Source organism: Schistocerca gregaria, chromosome 1, assembly GCF_023897955.1.
Source record: "Schistocerca gregaria isolate iqSchGreg1 chromosome 1, iqSchGreg1.2, whole genome shotgun sequence".
NCBI classification, from domain to species: Eukaryota; Metazoa; Arthropoda; class Insecta; order Orthoptera; family Acrididae; genus Schistocerca; species Schistocerca gregaria.
Genome location: NC_064920.1, coordinates 942,273,310 through 942,290,203, shown reverse-complemented (window position 1 = coordinate 942,290,203; position 16,894 = coordinate 942,273,310). Strand labels below are relative to the sequence as shown.

The window sequence follows — 16,894 nt, the reverse complement described above, 5'->3', positions numbered from 1 at the left end:
GATCACTGGAAACCAACCCTAAAAATAACTGTCAAATTTTAGGTAAATATTTTCACTCACTTCTCAACTGCAAGCCTCCGACAGAACAACTAGATTTCAAAAAAACCCTCATCCAATCCCAATTCAAATCCACCATCACTTAAAGAGGAAAAGGAAATAATCAATTCTTTGAAGAACAATAAGTCTCCAGGAACAGGCCAAATCATAGCAGAAGTATGGAAATTAAATGACAATAATCTCACACAAGCAACCCACAGAATTATATCAAATATTTGGGAAACTGAACAAATACCTGCAGAGTGGAAATGTGCATTAATTCACCCTCTCCACAAATAAGTGCAAAAACCGATCAAAATAATTACAGGGGAATTTCACTGCTCCCTGTATCAAACAAAATTCTTTCAAAGGCCCTGTTGAACAGACAAGAGGAACAAGCGGACCAGTTAATAGAGGACTATCAGGCAGGGTTTCGCAAAGGTCGAACTTGCATTGAACAGAAATGGAACTTAAAAACAATTTTGCAAATGAGAAGATGTAGAAATACTGTGGTAACTTTTGTCGATTTTAAAAAGGCTTACAATTCAATAGATGGACAAACATTATTTCACACCTTAGAGGTGTTCAGAGTTGACAGGAAAACACGGTCAGTTATTCAACAGGCATTAACAGATACAACCTCCAAAGTTAAATTCATGGGAGGAACATCAGAAGCATTTCATATCCACACTGGTGTTCGCCAGGGAGATGGAATGTCCCCCTTTCTGTTTAACATGGTTCTGGAAAAAAATTGTGAGGGCATGGGAAAAGGAAATAAAAGCAATTCAGTTTGAGGTTAAAAAAAGAGCAGAGAATTAGGGTGAAGTGTCTGGCTGTCGCAGACGATCTTGCCATTCTAACAACCAATACAGAGGAAGCCAAACTTGCATTGGAAAAACTACACAAAATCTCACAGAAAACTGGTCTACAAATCTCCTATGAGAAAACATAGTATATGGACAACAAACCTATAGATAATCTGCCCATTACTACTCAATAAGGGAAAGTAGCACAAGTTGCCCACTTCAGATATCTGGGAGAGATAATTCAACCATCAGGACTGATCTCAATAGCCAATAAAGATAGAATCTCTAGATTTTTGAGAGGCATATAAGCTGTCAATGAAAAGCTAAGGCATTACAACACAGTACTCCTACCAGAAGCACTTTATGCTGCAGAAACTACAGCGATTCATGGTTATACTAAGATCAGAGAGATTGAAAAGTAGGAAAGAAAAATTCTGAGGAAAATATATGGACGAGTGTTTCGGGAAGGAATTTGGATAAAGAGACCAACTAGAGAGATTTACAAAGACATATAACCACTAACAGAAACCATTAGAAAGAGAAGGATGAAATTTTATGGACTTTTCAGCAAGATGAATAAAAGCAGGCTCACAAGACAAATCTTTGAAATAGTAAACAAGAGCAAAAACAAGACAAGTGGATCACTGAAGCAGAAGAAGACATTAAAGAACTGGGGATCACACAAGACAACATAAAGAATAGACAACAGTTTAGAAACATTGTATAGAAACACACACTTAAACAAGAACATATGGACAACAGAACCGGAAAAAGATGGTTGGAAGAACGCAAGAGGGAACACAGTGAACATATGAAGGGAATTTGGGAAGAATGAAGAAGATATCATGACTACTCAAGTTCAATCACTCTCTCAAAAGGGAATGGTGATGATAATTTCAGTCACCCTGGACATGCTGTACTGATGCACAGTTATGCAAGTCTTTTGTTTACACACAGTTAAAATCATGACAGTGCAAGAGCAGAGCAGCAAGCTGTCATGTATGTACAATGTTTTAGAACTTAATATGTATGTCAACAATCTACAAGAAAAAGTATTCTACCACAATAAACTGAAAACCATACATTGTCTGCTAGGTAGAATCTCCTGAAAAACCACAGACCACTAAAGAAAATGTCGACCACATTACAGAAGCACTGCACAAAGCTCATGTAAATCTGTTCATGCTGCTAGTTTGCAGTTATGGACTCCATGCTCAATACGACATGATTTTTTGCATAGAAGGCTCTGTCTAAGAGCATACAAGATTCAAATGATTTATGCAATTAAACCTAATGACAAAGTTGTATTATGAAATTCACACTGTATACGCTACATAGGATTAATGAGTTAAATGACTGCAACATGTGTGTTTCTCCAATGAAGTGACATGAAGATGTAAACACACAAAACAGTAGAATAGGAAGTAATGAAAATCCACACGTCTCATGTGAAATGGAGAGGAACATCAAAAGTCAACCTGGGCACTTAATGTATAACATGGTGATCATAGTGACAACTCTTAGAATGGACAGAGACTGGAATTTTGTACCTGGATATGCTCAAATGGTATGGTCTCCCATAACTTCCAGCAGGATGGAGCTCCACCACATTTCAGCCCTGTCATCAGGGAATTTCTGAACAGAGAAATGACTGGGAGGTGAACTGACAGAGGTGGGCCAAATGCTTAGCCTTCTAGGTCTCCAGTCGTTACCCCCATTAGATTTTTTCTTATGTGATTATGCGAAAAACATTGTCCACCAGGTTAAGATCAACAATCTCTTACACCTGAAAGACCACAATATGGGATGCTATGGCTACAGTAATACCAAAAATGCTCCAGGCTTCATTGAATGAGATAGAATATCAGCACTCACTCCGCTGCAGAGTGAAAATCTCATTCTGGAGATAGAATATTGTTTGAATATTTGTTGTGCCACCAGAGCATCTCATACTGAAATCTACTGAGGACGTAGCATTTAGAGGAAAAACTTTTGTAGTCTCTATTTGCAACATTGTAGGCCATACATTTATATAAAAATAGTTTGTAAGTTACACATTGTTTATTTTGGACACCTTCTGTATCAACACTCAATACTTATGAAGCTTACAACATTTACTTCTTTCATGATACTGAATCAGGAGTCTCGTTTAGCAACTACAGAACATGAATTAAAAAGATAATACCTTATTCATAAATAAATCATGATAAATAACGTCACCATATTCCAAGATGATATTTACTTCACAAGTCTCAATTTCTGAGTTCTATAATTATTTCACCATTATCACAAAATACTGAACTTACAAATATATAATTACGTGCATTAAAGTGGTGGGTAGTGTTAAACGTCCCATCGACAACGAGGTCATTAGAGACGGATTGCAAGCTCGGGTTAGGGAAGGATTTGGAAGGAAGTCGGCCGTGCCCTTTCAAAGGAACCATCTCAGCATTTGCCTGAAACAATTTAGGGAAATCACGGAAAACCTAACTCAGGATGGCCGGAGATGGGATTGAACCGTCGTCCTCCCGAATGCAAGTCCAGTGTGCTAACCACTGCGCCACCTCGCTCGGTCATGCATTAAAGTAACTGTTTCAATTACCATACCATTCAGTTCTATTCATACAGAGAACGACTAGCAAAAAGTGCATGAGGTGCTATACTTATTTCGAAGTACAGTTAGTTCTAGCACCAGTTCTGTCTATTAAGATTTCATTGTATGCTGATTTCTATTCATGTGCTTGAAAAATTAAAAGTTGAGCACTTTCTAGTCTCAAAAGAATCTGTCAGGTGTGTGTGTGTGTGTGTGTGTGTGTGTGTGTGTGTGTGTGTGTGAGAGAGAGAGAGAGACACTGACATGGTGTAAGTATAAATACAATGAAACTTTGTGGGAGATTAAAACTATTGGTAAGGACACTGTCCACAAATGGCAAGGTTCTGAGTCCAAGTCCAGCACAGAGTTTTAATTTGCCAGGAAGATTCAAAACAGTTCACACCCCACTGCAAAGTAGAAGGTTCAATCTAAAGTTACAACATCTCAGCTACTATTACAGGCTGCCTTCATTGCAATATCTGCTTGTGGTATGACATTGCAGATGTATGGGTTCTACTGTACCCCTCACCTTCCGGTTGTCACATGAGAGAGGTATCTTTCCATCTTATCTGTTGACTGGATTACAATGTGACAGTGATGTATAGTGCTTTATTATTGAGACTGTTACATGTTAACTTTTACTGATTATCATTGATTAATCTGGTGGAAGTTGCAGCAAAGAGAGATGTGTTTTCATGGGATGCCTGCAACAAGTCTGTGACTTCTGTTACTTCTAATGTCACACCAGAAAAACATGGGAAGGGGAACCATAGTCAGCCCACTATACAGCAACTACTTGCAAGCAGGCCTGTCAAAGACAGCAAATAAAATTTAAAAGCAAACCCTCTCAGTAATAGTGCAATTGCCCTCCCTCCCATTTAATCCTGTCATCTAATAAACATGTAGGATAAGACATTGACCCTGTCACATGAAAATGGAGGGACAGGGACTCAACAGTAGATATGTTTCACATCCCTTAGCCTGTAGAATACCACGTACAGAGTTATGGATGTTTCACTGTCAGGCCAGGCCACTGTGTCAAGTGTGAGGCATGAGGCTTCACTGTGGCTGCCAGTGGCCCCATGGCAGTGTTAATGCTCTCCCTTATTACAGGTTTTACAGAAAACACTGTGTGAATGAATGAATAAATAAAGATGTAAATAAAATAGAAAGAAACTTCCACATGGGAAAAATATATTAAAAACAAAGATTCCAAGACTTACCAAGCGGGAAAGTGCTGGTAGATAGGCACAATTAATAAAACACACAAACACACACACAGAATTTCAAGCTTTCGCAACTGGCGGCTGCTTCGTCAGGAAAGAGGGAAGGAAAAGGAAAGATGAAAGGATGTGGGTTTTAAGGGAGGGGTAAGGAGTCATTCCAATCCCGGGAGCAGAAAGACTTACCTTAGGGGGAAAAAAGGATAGGTATATACTCGCACGCGCGCGCGCGCGCGCTCACACACACACACACACACACACACACACACACACACACACACACACACACATATATCCATCCATACATACACAGACACAAGCAGACATATTTAAAGGCAAAGAGTATGGGCAGAGATGTAAGTCAAAGCGGAAGTGTGGAGGCAAAGATGATGTTGAATGACAGGTGAGGTATGAGTGGCGGCAACTTGAAATTAGCGGAGATTGAGGCCTGGTGGATAACGAGAAGAGAGGATATATTGAAGGGCGAGTTCCCATCTCCGGAGTTCGGATAGGTTGGTGTTGGTGGGAAGTATCCAGATAACTTGGACGGTGTAACACTGTACCAAGATGTGCAGGCCGTGCACCAAGGCATGTTTAGCCACAGGGTGATCCTCATTACCAACAAACATTGTCTGCCTGTGTCCATTCATGCGAATGGACAGTTTGTTGCTGGTCATTCCCACATAGAAAGCGTCACAGTGTAGGCAGGTCAGTTGGTAAATCACGTGGGTGCTTTCACACGTGGCTCTGCCTTTGATCATGTACACCTTCCGGGTTACAAGGACTGGAGTAGGTGGTGGTGGGAGGGTGCATAGGACAGGTTTTACACGGGGGGCGGTTGCAAGGGTAGGAGCCAGAGGGTAGGGAAGGTGGTTTGGAATTTCATAGGGATGAACCAAGAGGTTACGAAGGTTAGGTGGACGGCAGAAAGACACTCTTGGTGGAGTGGGGAGGATTTCATGAAGGATGGATCTCATTTCGGGGCAGGATTTTAGGAAGTCATATCCCTGCTGGAGAGCCACATTCAGAGTCTGATCCAGTCCCGGGAAGTATCCTGTCACAAGTGGGGCACTTTTAGGGTTCTTCTGTGAGAGGTTCTGGGTTTGAGGGGATGAGGAAGTGGCTCTGGTTATCTGCTTCTGTACCAGGTTGGGAGGGTAGTTGCGGGATGCTAAAGCTGTTTTCAGGTTGTTGGTGTAATGGTCCAGGGATTCAGGACTGGAGCATATTCGTTTGTCATGAAGGCCTAGGCTGTAGGGAAGGGACCGTTTGATATGGAATGGGTGGCAACTGTCATAATGGAGGTACTGTTGCTTGCTGGTGGGTTTGATGTGGACGGATGTGTGAAGCTGGCCATTGGACAGATGGAGGTCAACGTCAAGGAAAGTGGCATGGGATTTGGAGTAGGACCAGGTGAATCTGATGGAACCAAAGGAGTTGAGGTTAGAGAGGAAATTCTAGAGTTGTTCTTCACTGTGAGTCCAGATCATGAAGATGTCATCAATAAATCTGTACCAATCTTTGGGTTGGCAGGCTTGGGTAACCAAGAAGGCTTCCTCTAAGCGACCCATAAATAGGTTGGCATACGAGGGGGCCATCCTGGTACCCATGGTTGTTCCCTTTAATTGTTGGTATGTCTGGCCTTCAAAAGTGAAAAAATTGTGGGTCAGGATGAAGCTGGCTAAGGTGACGAGGAAAGAGGTTTTAGGTAGGGTGGCAGGTGATCGGCGTGAAAGGAAGTGCTCCATTGCAGCGAGGCACTGGACGTGCGGGATATTTGTGTATAGGGAAGTGGCATCAATGGTTACAAGGATGGTTTCCGGGGGTAACAGATTGGGTACGGATTCCAGGCGTTCGAGAAAGTGGTTGATGTCTTTCATGAAGGATGGGAGACTGCATGTAATGGGTTGAAGGGGTTGATCTACGTAGGCAGAGATACGTTCTGTGGGGGCTTGGTAACCAGCTACAATGGGGCGGCCAGGATGTTTGGGTTTGTGATTTTTAGGAAGTGAATAAAGAAAGAATAAAAGAAAGAATAAAAGAAAGAATAAATAAAGACACGTACAGCAACATATCACAGAATCACCCTGGTGAATGTTGCCTTAAACAATACTCGAAATGAAAAGTTGGGGTCCGCAGCTCAGGGTCGTGCGGTAGCATTCTCGCTTCCCGCACCCGGGTTCCATTCCCAGTGGGGTCAGGGATTTTCTCTGCCTGATGATGACTGGGTGTTGTGTGATGTCCTTAGGTTAGTTAGGTTTCAGTAGTTCTAAGTTCTAGGGGACTGATGACCATAGATGTAAAGTCCCATAGTGCTCAGAGCCATTTGAACCTCTCTATCTTTTTTTTTTCTTTTTTTTTTTGGTTGGGCAATGAGCAAACAAAACTTTTAAATCTGAAGTGATTTTTCCATACACCTTCCCGATGTACAATGGATTCACCTTAAAAATTAAACAGAAGTGAGAGAAAAACTCTTTTATACACATTATCTTGAAGTATGCAAGCAGACTGTTCTGCAAAACTTAGGGAAGATAGATAAAATAACATAATATATTAACTATTTGGTGGAAATAAATGGAAGTGCAACTGAGGTAGGGATAGGCAAAAAATATGGATATATATTGATGTGATTTAAGTTACAAATTAATTGATACTGAATACTGGAAGCGATATTTTAATTTTCTGTCCTTTCTTAATTCACAGGCACTATAGTTATTACCAGCAGATTTCTTGCTCATTCCAACTACTGCCAATCTTTCCAGCTGACAATAAATGTCTTATAACGGGCTTAATTTATTTTCATATTCAGTCCTACAATTGAGCACCAGATTTGAACATGAATGTATCTATACTGCGTATTCATGAAAGCTTTTTACTTCCGTCATTTCTACCACTGCAAAAGATAGGTACAATGTGCAAAACACACACATTTTGTGACAGCACTGAATGAGAATGGTGGAAATTATCACTTCCTCTTCCCAACTGTGAGGCAAAATGTGTGCTTCTCTTAATACCTGATTGCCTTGATCAAGAAAAGATACACACACGGTAAAAGTAACGTACACTCAACACAAAAATAACACACTCTACAGCACTGGTGTTTAATGGAAAACGGACTCCGTTTTCTGAGATGTTTATGGTAAGTACAATATTTCATGCTCAGAACATGTATAAAAAGTGTTTCACTCCCAAGAACTCAAGACATCTCTCTTGTCATCCATTTCACTTCTGCTGCCTCATCATTGTCAGGAATGTCTGGGTAAACGATATTGCCAAGAATGGTGGAACTCAGTGTGGCATATCATGTGTAACATGCCTTCTACTGACAATATGGTGAAGCCATTCAAACAATACCTAGAATACCCATCAAAGAATGAGGCACCCTGATGCCCTCCTACCAGCTATGTCTTAGTTGTTTAGGTGCTCTGCTATTGTTCGCTGGTTATTGTGATGTGACATAATTTATGTAATTGAATTAAACCAGCCCACACATTGTTACATGTGTGTCTGTGATTGTGCTCAAAAAGTAACAAAAATGTCAGGTTTGTCTTCAAGTTGATTTGAGTCTCCAAAACAACTATGTCTGCAGGGGAACATATTAAACAGAGAGCTCTGTTAATGTCTATTGGTGATGATTATTAGCTTCATTAATTAGTTTCTATCTTTTTAATAAGTGATTTGATTGTACACTGTGTGTCTTTTATTAGTTAATACAGTATTTGTCAATTTTTTAATGTTTGTTAATCTTTTCTGTGACTTCAATTTTTTTAAATTTCTGTTACTACTGAAAATATTGGCCAAAATATCAATATTTTTGTCTTGATAATATCAATTTCTTTTATAAATATTGATTTAACATATACTGATATTTTTAAAAAGTTGCCAATCCTAGGGTGAGGTCTCCCAGTCGCGTTCATCATCAACGTAAGGCAGTTGAAGGAATAGGAAAAGAGAGTGTGTGTCAACCAGGAAGCAGTTATGCTGCAATGTGGTGCTGTTCTTCATTAAAACATGGTCCAAAGACAACACTTGGACTACTTCACAAGGGAAACTGATTGACTGATTAACTGAGAGAGCTTATGGGACTAAACAGTTAGGTCATCAGTCCTATGATTCCAAGGTTACCCATGGAAGAGAAGGACTCTGCTCAAAGTGGGCGCCTCCAGTCAGAGAAGTCAAACTATAAAAACGAGGAACTTAAAACACAGTATAAAAGGGTAGCCCAAATCGGAAAACTTGGAAAACAAATGGATAAAAGAGCAGCTTTCGTGAGGGGGACTGGTAATGGGTCCCAGACAGAGAAAACATGAAGAGAGGTCCCAACCACAACTACCCTGCCCCTGCTCCAGGAGTAAAGGAAATCCTTATTAGACCCCCCCCCCATGAACCATGGACCTTGTCGTTGGTGGGGAGGCTTGCGTGCCTCAGCGATACAGATAGCCGTACCGTAGGTGCAACCACAACGGAGGGGTATCTGTTGAGAGGCCAGACAAACGTGTGGTTCCTGAAGAGGGGCAGCAGCCTTTTCAGTAGTTGCAGGGGCAACAGTCTGGATGATTGACTGATCTGGCCTTGTAACAATAACCAAAACAGCCTTGCTGTGCTGATACTGCGAATGGCTGAAAGCAAGGGGAAACAACAGCCGTAATTTTTCCCGAGGGCATGCAGCTTTACTGTATGATTAAATGATGATGGCATCCTCTTGGGTAAAATATTCCGGAGCTAAAATAGTCCCCCATTCGGGACTACGCAAGAGGATGTCGTTATCAGCAGAAAGAAAACTAGCGTTCTACGGATTGGAGCGTGGAATGTTAGATCACTTAATCGGGCAGGTAGGTTAGAAAATTTAAAAAGGGAAATGGATAGGTTAAAGTTAGATATCGTGGGAATCAGTGAAGTTTGGTGGCAGAAGGAACAAGACTTCTGGTCAGGTGACTACAGAGTTATAAACACAAAATCAAATACGGGTAATGCAGGAGTAGGTTTAATAATGAATAGAAAAATAGGAATGCGGGTAAGCTACTACAAACAGCATAGTGAACGCATTATTGTGGCCAAGATAGATACGAAGCCGACACCTACTACAGTAGTACAAGTTTATATGCCAACTAGCTCTGCAGATGACGAAGAAATTGAAGAAATGTATGATGAAATAAAAGAAATTATTCAGATAGTGAAGGGTGATGATAATTTAATAGTCATGGGTGACTGGAATTCAATAGTAGGAAAAGGCAGAGAAGGAAACGTAGTAGGTGAATATGGATTGAGGAAAAGAAATGAAAGAGGAAGCCGCCTGGTAGAATTTTGCACAGAGCACAACTTAATCATAGCTAACACTTGGTTCAAGAATCATAAAAGAAGGCTGTATACATGGAAGAAGCCTGGATATACTGACAGGCTTCAGATAGATTATATAATGGTAAGACAGAGATTTAGGAACCAGGTTTTAAATTGTAAGACATTTCCAGGGGCAGATGTGGCCTCTGACCACAATCTATTGGTTATGACCTGTAGATTAAAACTGAAGAAACTGCAAAAAGGTGGGAATTTAAGGAGATGGGACCTGCATAAACTGAAAGAGCCAGAGGTTGTACAGAGTTTCAGGGAGAGCATAAGGGTACAATTGACAGGAATGTGGGAGAGAAATACAGTAGAAGAAGAAAGGGTAGCTTTGAGGGATGAAGTAGTGAAGGCAGCAGAGGATCAAGTAGGTAAAAAGACAAGGGCTAGTAGAAATCCTTGGGTAACAGAAGAGATATTGAATTTAATTGATGACAGGAGAAAATATAAAAATGCAGTAAATGAAGCAGGCAAAAAGGAATACAAACGTCTCAAAAATGAGATCGACAGGAAGTGTAAAATGGCTAAGCAGGGATGGCTAGAGGACAAATGTAAGGATGTAGAGGCTTATCTCACTAGGGGTAAGATAGATACTGCCTACAGGAAAATTGAAGAGAACCACTTGTATGAACATCAAGAGCTCAGATGGAAACCCAGTTCTAAGGTGGAAGGAGTATATAGAGGGTCTATACAAGGGCGATGTACTTGAGGACAATATTATGGAAATGGAAGAGGATGTAGGTGAAGATGAAATGGGAGATACGATACTGTGTGACGAGTTTGACAGAGCACTGAAAGACCTGAGTCGAAACAAGGCCCCGGGAGTAGACAACATTCCATTGGAACTACTGACAGCCTTGGGTGAGCCAGTCCTGACAAAACTCTACCATCTGGCGAGCAAGATGTATGAGACAGGCGAAATTCCCTCAGACTTCAAGAAGAATATAATAATTCCAATCCCAAAGAAAACAGGTACTGACAGATGTGAAAATTATCGAACTATCAGTTTAATAAATCATAGCTGCAAAATACTAACGTGAATTCTTTTCAGACGAATGGAAAAACTAGTAGAAGCCGACCTCGGGGAAGATCAGTTTGGATTCCGTAGAAATGTTGGAACACATGAGGGAATACTGACCCTACGACTTATCTTAGAAGCTAGATTAAGGAGGGCAAACCTACGTTTGAAGCATTTGTAGACTTAGAGAAAGCTTTTGACAACGTTGACTGGAATACTCTCTTTCAATTTCTAAAGGTGGCAGGGGTAAAATACAGAGAGCGAAAGGCTATTTACAATTTGTACAGAAACCAGATGGCAGTTATAAGAGTCAAGGGACATGAAAGGGAAGCAGTGGTTGGGAAGGGAGTGAGACAGGGTTGTAGTCTCTCCCCGATGTTATTCAATCTGTATATTGAGCAAGCAGTGAAGGAAACAAAAGAAAAATTCGGAGTAGGTATCAAAATACATGGAGAAGAAATAAAAACTTTGAGGTTCGCCGATGACATCGTAATTCTGTCAGAGACAGCAAAGGACTTGCAAGAGCAGTTGCACAGAATGGGTAGTGTCTTGAAAGGAGGGTGTAAGATGAACATCAACAAAAGCAAAACGAGGATAATGGAATGTAGTCGAATTAAGTCGTGTGATACTTGAGGGAATTAGTTTAGGAAATGAGACACTTAAAGTAGTAAAGGAGTTTTGCTATTTGGGGAGCAAAATAACTGATGATGGTCGAAGTAGAGAGGATATAAAATGTAGACTGGCAAATGGCAAGGAAAGCGTTTCTGAAGAAGAGAAATTTGTTAACATCGAGCATAGCTTTAAGTGTCAGGAAGTCGTTTCTGAAAGTATTTGTATGGAGTGTAGCCATGTATGGAAGTGAAACATGGACGATAAATAGCTTGGACAAGAAGAGAATAGAAGCTTTCGAAATGTGGTGCTACAGAAGAATGCTGAAGATTAGATGGGTGGATCACATAACTAATGGGGAAGTATTGAATAGGATTGGGGAGAAGAGAAGTTTGTGGCACAACTTGACCAGAAGAAGGGATCTGTTGGTAGGACACGTTCTGAGGCATCAAGGGATCACCAATTTTGCATTGGAGGGCAGTGTGGAGGGTAAAAATAGTAGAGGGAGACCAAGAGATGAATACACTAAGCAGATTCAGAAGGATGTAGGTTGCAGTAGGTACTGGGAGATGAAGAAGCTTCCACAGGATTGAGTAGCATGGAGAGCTGCATCAAACCAGTCTCAGGACTGAAGACCACAACAACAACGATATCTGAAAATACAAACCACTTTCACAGAGGAAACTGAGGACCAGTTCAACCATCCATGAATCGTCTGCCAATATTAAATTTAAGGAATCTGGAAGACTATATCTAGTACAAAGAGCCAAAGGAAGGGCACATTCCATCAACATAGGGGATACTGTCAGTCTGGCTCCACAACCACATTGTGGGGAGGTTCATTACACAAGAGGAAACAATGAGTGAGCCTGGTATGACCAATGCGTAGAGATCTTACGATAGTTGACTCCTTCCGAGAGGAGCTGAAGAAAGACCGCCAATCTGCAGTAGACTCCTTAATTTTGCAGAGTTTATTACTGAGAGCAGTAGCACACCAGATGTCATTTCACGTTTGGGGCAAAGCAATATCTGACGTAGATCCACATATTTGCAGCCGGAATCATGAAAGGGAAAGGGGGAGGGGAAATTGTCTGCTTCTCTAGCCAAATGATCAGCCAATTCGTTCCCTGGGATACACAGATGACTTGGGACCTAGAGGAACACAACTGAGTGGCAGCATGGTCATGGGTAGCAGAGAGAAAGTCATGGATAGCAGAGACCAAAGGGTGATGAGAGTAGCATCGGTTGATAGCTGCAGACTGCTCATTGAGTTGGTACACATTAAAACACTGAAGAAGGGGGCCTGAGAAACAAAATGGAGGGCCCTGTGGATGGCTAGCCGCTCTGCTGTGAACATACTACATGATCCCAGCAATAAATGGTGTTCTAAGCAAGGAGGAGATGTAAAAGCATACTGCGCCTTATCTATCATCTTAGAACCATCAGTCTAGAAGATGGTGGCACCTTGGAACTCTGCAAGGATGGAATATACAAGACACTGGAAAACCTTAGGAGTGACTGAGCCCTTAGGACCTTGGAATAGATCGGTCTTAAGCCATGGTTTAGGCACCATCCAAGGGGAAGGGTGGGCAGGGGGGGTGCGGGGAGAGGGGGGGGGGGGGGGGGGGGAGCAAAATGTACATCGGATGGTCAGGGAATTGGAGAACGGTGATTGTGTAAGAAACCAGAAGTTGGCCCCATCGTATTTGTAGAGAGGCAATCCCAGCTTCTGCGAGGAGACATCAGGGTAAAGTATTTTCAGAGTGGAAGGGGCCACTGATCCAAAAACTTGACTACCTTAATATAATCTGAACAAGACCAGAATATGGTATAGACGGAGAAGAATAGCATGGTCTGCACCCCAAGATTTGTGCTCTGGGAGACAGAGAGTATTAAGCTTCCGCATGCATGTAATGTTCAGGTGGCGGAGCAAAGGGGCTTCCCTCATGGAGCACGTGTCCACAGTCATCACATAGAGGGTCTGTCACACAGCAGAACGACGTATGTCCAAAACACAAGCATCAAAAGCACCTCATGGGTGGTGGGATGTACAGCTTCACGTTGCATCTGTGGCACATAACCTTGACCTTCTTTGAGAATGTATCCCCCCAAAAGCCGGAATGAAATTGCTGGTATCAGTGTGGTTGTCTTTGTGACCCTTCTGCATCCATCAAACAAAATAAATGCCATGTCACTCCAGATTAGCCTGGAGTTCCTCATCAGTTTGCAGGATGAGGTCCCCATGACAAATCACTTCCTGGACCACATTCAGGGACTGGTGAGGGGTAATAGACACTAGGACACGGCCAAGACAATCAAATGGCAGAAGAAGCCCAGATTAAAAAAAAAAAAAAAAGAAAGAAAGAAAACATTGGCTTTGTGATGGTGAATGCGTTCCCATCTGTCCTAATATAGACGAGGTAGTGGAGAAAATGTTTCTTCCCATGACGGCAAGCCTAGTCCTCCAACAGTGTAGCCAGGGAAGGCTGCCAGGTCATATGGGCATTCAGTGATCCTTCACCATTCAAAGAGGTGGATGTTTGAGAATGGCCAGATTTTTGCAGCTTGATATGCTTCATGCATCTTTAATTGACTACATGTTCCATTTCTTTCAAAATTCTTTCCACATAAGAGTTTTTAGGCTAATAAATGCATTGAAAGATTTATGGTTAAATATGATTCACACTTTCTAACCACCTTCTCTGCCATTTTTTGAATATCTTCATTTTCTAACTAAAAAGGTAAAGTAATCAGAAGCATTGAAAACTGAATTCTGAAAAAAATGTTAGTGTATTCACAATTTTATGATCTGCAGAAAGCTTGTCAAAAAGTTTCTTCACTTTATGGGTACATTTTGAGGTCAACTTTGATCAATGCTTCAAACTTCTACTAGTACTTCTGCTTTTTCCCCTACAACTTCAAAACTGTTTCTCATGGTGAGTAGATTGTTTCTTGAAGTTTGAAGTAGTTGAGAAACATTTTCTATCTTAGCATTATAGGACTCAGTAGTTTGGAAACTAGGTTAAGATTTTCCAAAACCTTACTTTGAAATACAAGAGACAGGGAAAAAATCAAAAGTTTCCATTTTTTTTTTATCAAATTAGAAACTTCTTTCCTCCCTCTCTGCTTGCTTCTTACTCTTTAAGATGATACTGGATGGGCACTGCAAAATTTGTATGAAACTCAGTTTGATTGATAAAAATGAATCAAATCTGGACGAACATCTAGGTGTCAGTTGCAACAGTTCCATTTTTTTGTTTTCACAGAACAACAGAAGTACTAAAGAAAACATAAATGTGTCATATTTTCTCATAAAATTTTTGCAGTTCAACCATATTCACAACAGAATCATTAAAAACTAAATTTAAATTAAACTAAATTTAAATTAAACAAAGTGTAAACTCGGCATTTTGGACCTGTGCTTTAATTCTTGAATGTTAAGTATTGAGTATTTGTCACTTATAGATGCAGCACCATCATAACCTTAACCTCTGTACCTTTCTAGATGTCTGTTCATCTCTCTAAAGCAGTTACTATTTCTTTTCAAAACTCTCACCATGGCCCCTTACCACACAGAATCCTAATAACAGTTCCTTCATTTTGAACACTTTTTCAGTCTGGTTTACTTATATCTAAGTGCAAATATCTGACAATAAAACTAAGTTGGTCCTTTTTGATGCATCAAGAGGGGGGGGGGGGGGGGGGAGAATAAGTGAAAAGAATGGGTACTGTTTAATTTCCCCATTGATCTTCTCTAAAACACAATCATTTAACAATTGTACCATCTTATTTTGAATTGGCGGGCAGAAATATTTTGTTTTAGAGTTTTTATTTGAAAGATGTGCCCTTGGAAAGGATCGTATCTGGAGAGCAGGTCTATTATCGTTAAGAAATTGTGAATCTGTTCCCCTTTTTTCAGATTCATGAAAGCTACTGAAAGCAGTTTGACATAGAGCTAATGTCCTTGTTACAGCAAGCATTCCAGAAATTATGGTTTTCATCTGGTCATGCCCTTCGTCAAAAAGTGTATTAATGGTTTCATTACATTTCCAAAAGCTGTCAGTAAGACACATATTTAAATGTGTAGTGCAAGTTTCATGCTCATTTATTTTCTTGTTTGGACTTCACCAATCAGTAATTTGTGCATCATGCCATGTATTTTTCTACGCAATATAAGTTACTGCACTTAATTTAGGGGTGTAGCAGCACCAAAATCGTTCAATTTTTTGATGTGTTTTAGTATAATTATAATAATAGTCACAGCTAAATTATCTTTTGGTCTTAATGTGTCTATGGGTACGATACTGAGGCTTGCATGGCATGCTATTTATAGTTTTTAGTTTACTCCATTCATTCAGTTTGCCCCGGAATAATCCTAGATCAGTACTAAAAGGCAAATTCTTCTGATTATCTTGAAGTTGAGAAGAACAATCTGTTGGTGGTGAATCAGCTCCTATGGCTGATGGTCTGCTTTCAAATTGGGCATCACCCGAAATTACACCCCATTCATTTTCACCGCCGGTATAGTGTCCTCTATGAACCTGCAAATTGTCAGAACCCTCTCCTGTTTTGATTTTGCAAGTATATTGACTTTCACTTTCAAGCTTTAAATCACCAGATTTTTTTTCTGATTTCACTTTCATTACTAATTTTAGTGCATATCTGTTCTTGGCATGTAGGTGATTGCTGGATGATGTTATCTATCTTTATGGTCTTTTTAACTTTGTCTCAGCATGCTTTTAATTTTCTCTTTTGAGCATCACTTAAAAATGACCTACTGTTAGACACTGCCTTAAAAAAAAGGCAAGAGTTTAAGAGCAAGCCATATAGCAAATAACATCAATAAATTTTACATTAATGCAGGAATGAAGAGGGAATAAACTGCATCATATCAATAACTGATGTCCACATTTGTAATGTGCAAATCACTTTCTATTAGCAGTTTCCTTGCACTCCAGCACTGCATCTACACAAACATACAAAAAAGCTTAAGGGATTATTAGTAGGAGAGCCTATTTTTATCAACACAAATTGAAGGACACAAAAATGAAGAAGGTAAAGGTAGCACATTCCACAGCACTATATGATGTACTCTGACCACTGTTTGTGTAGAAAAATAGCACTGGTGGTATCTGTGGGTGGCAAGCAGTACTGGCTGGCACATGCTGTAGCATTCCAGTTAACATTGAAGAAGAAAGAGTGTGAAACACTTGCTGGCACACTTCTGTTCACTTCTGCTTCATGAGTTTCCATGGATACATTGAATGTA

General features: G+C 40.5%; 1 protein-coding gene across 5 annotated transcripts in view; it reads right to left on the bottom strand.

Annotated features, from left to right (window-relative positions):
• LOC126275603 (cytosolic purine 5'-nucleotidase) overlaps positions 1-16,894 on the bottom strand; it is a 413,580-nt gene that overhangs the window by 61,526 nt on the left and 335,160 nt on the right. The window lies entirely within an intron of this gene.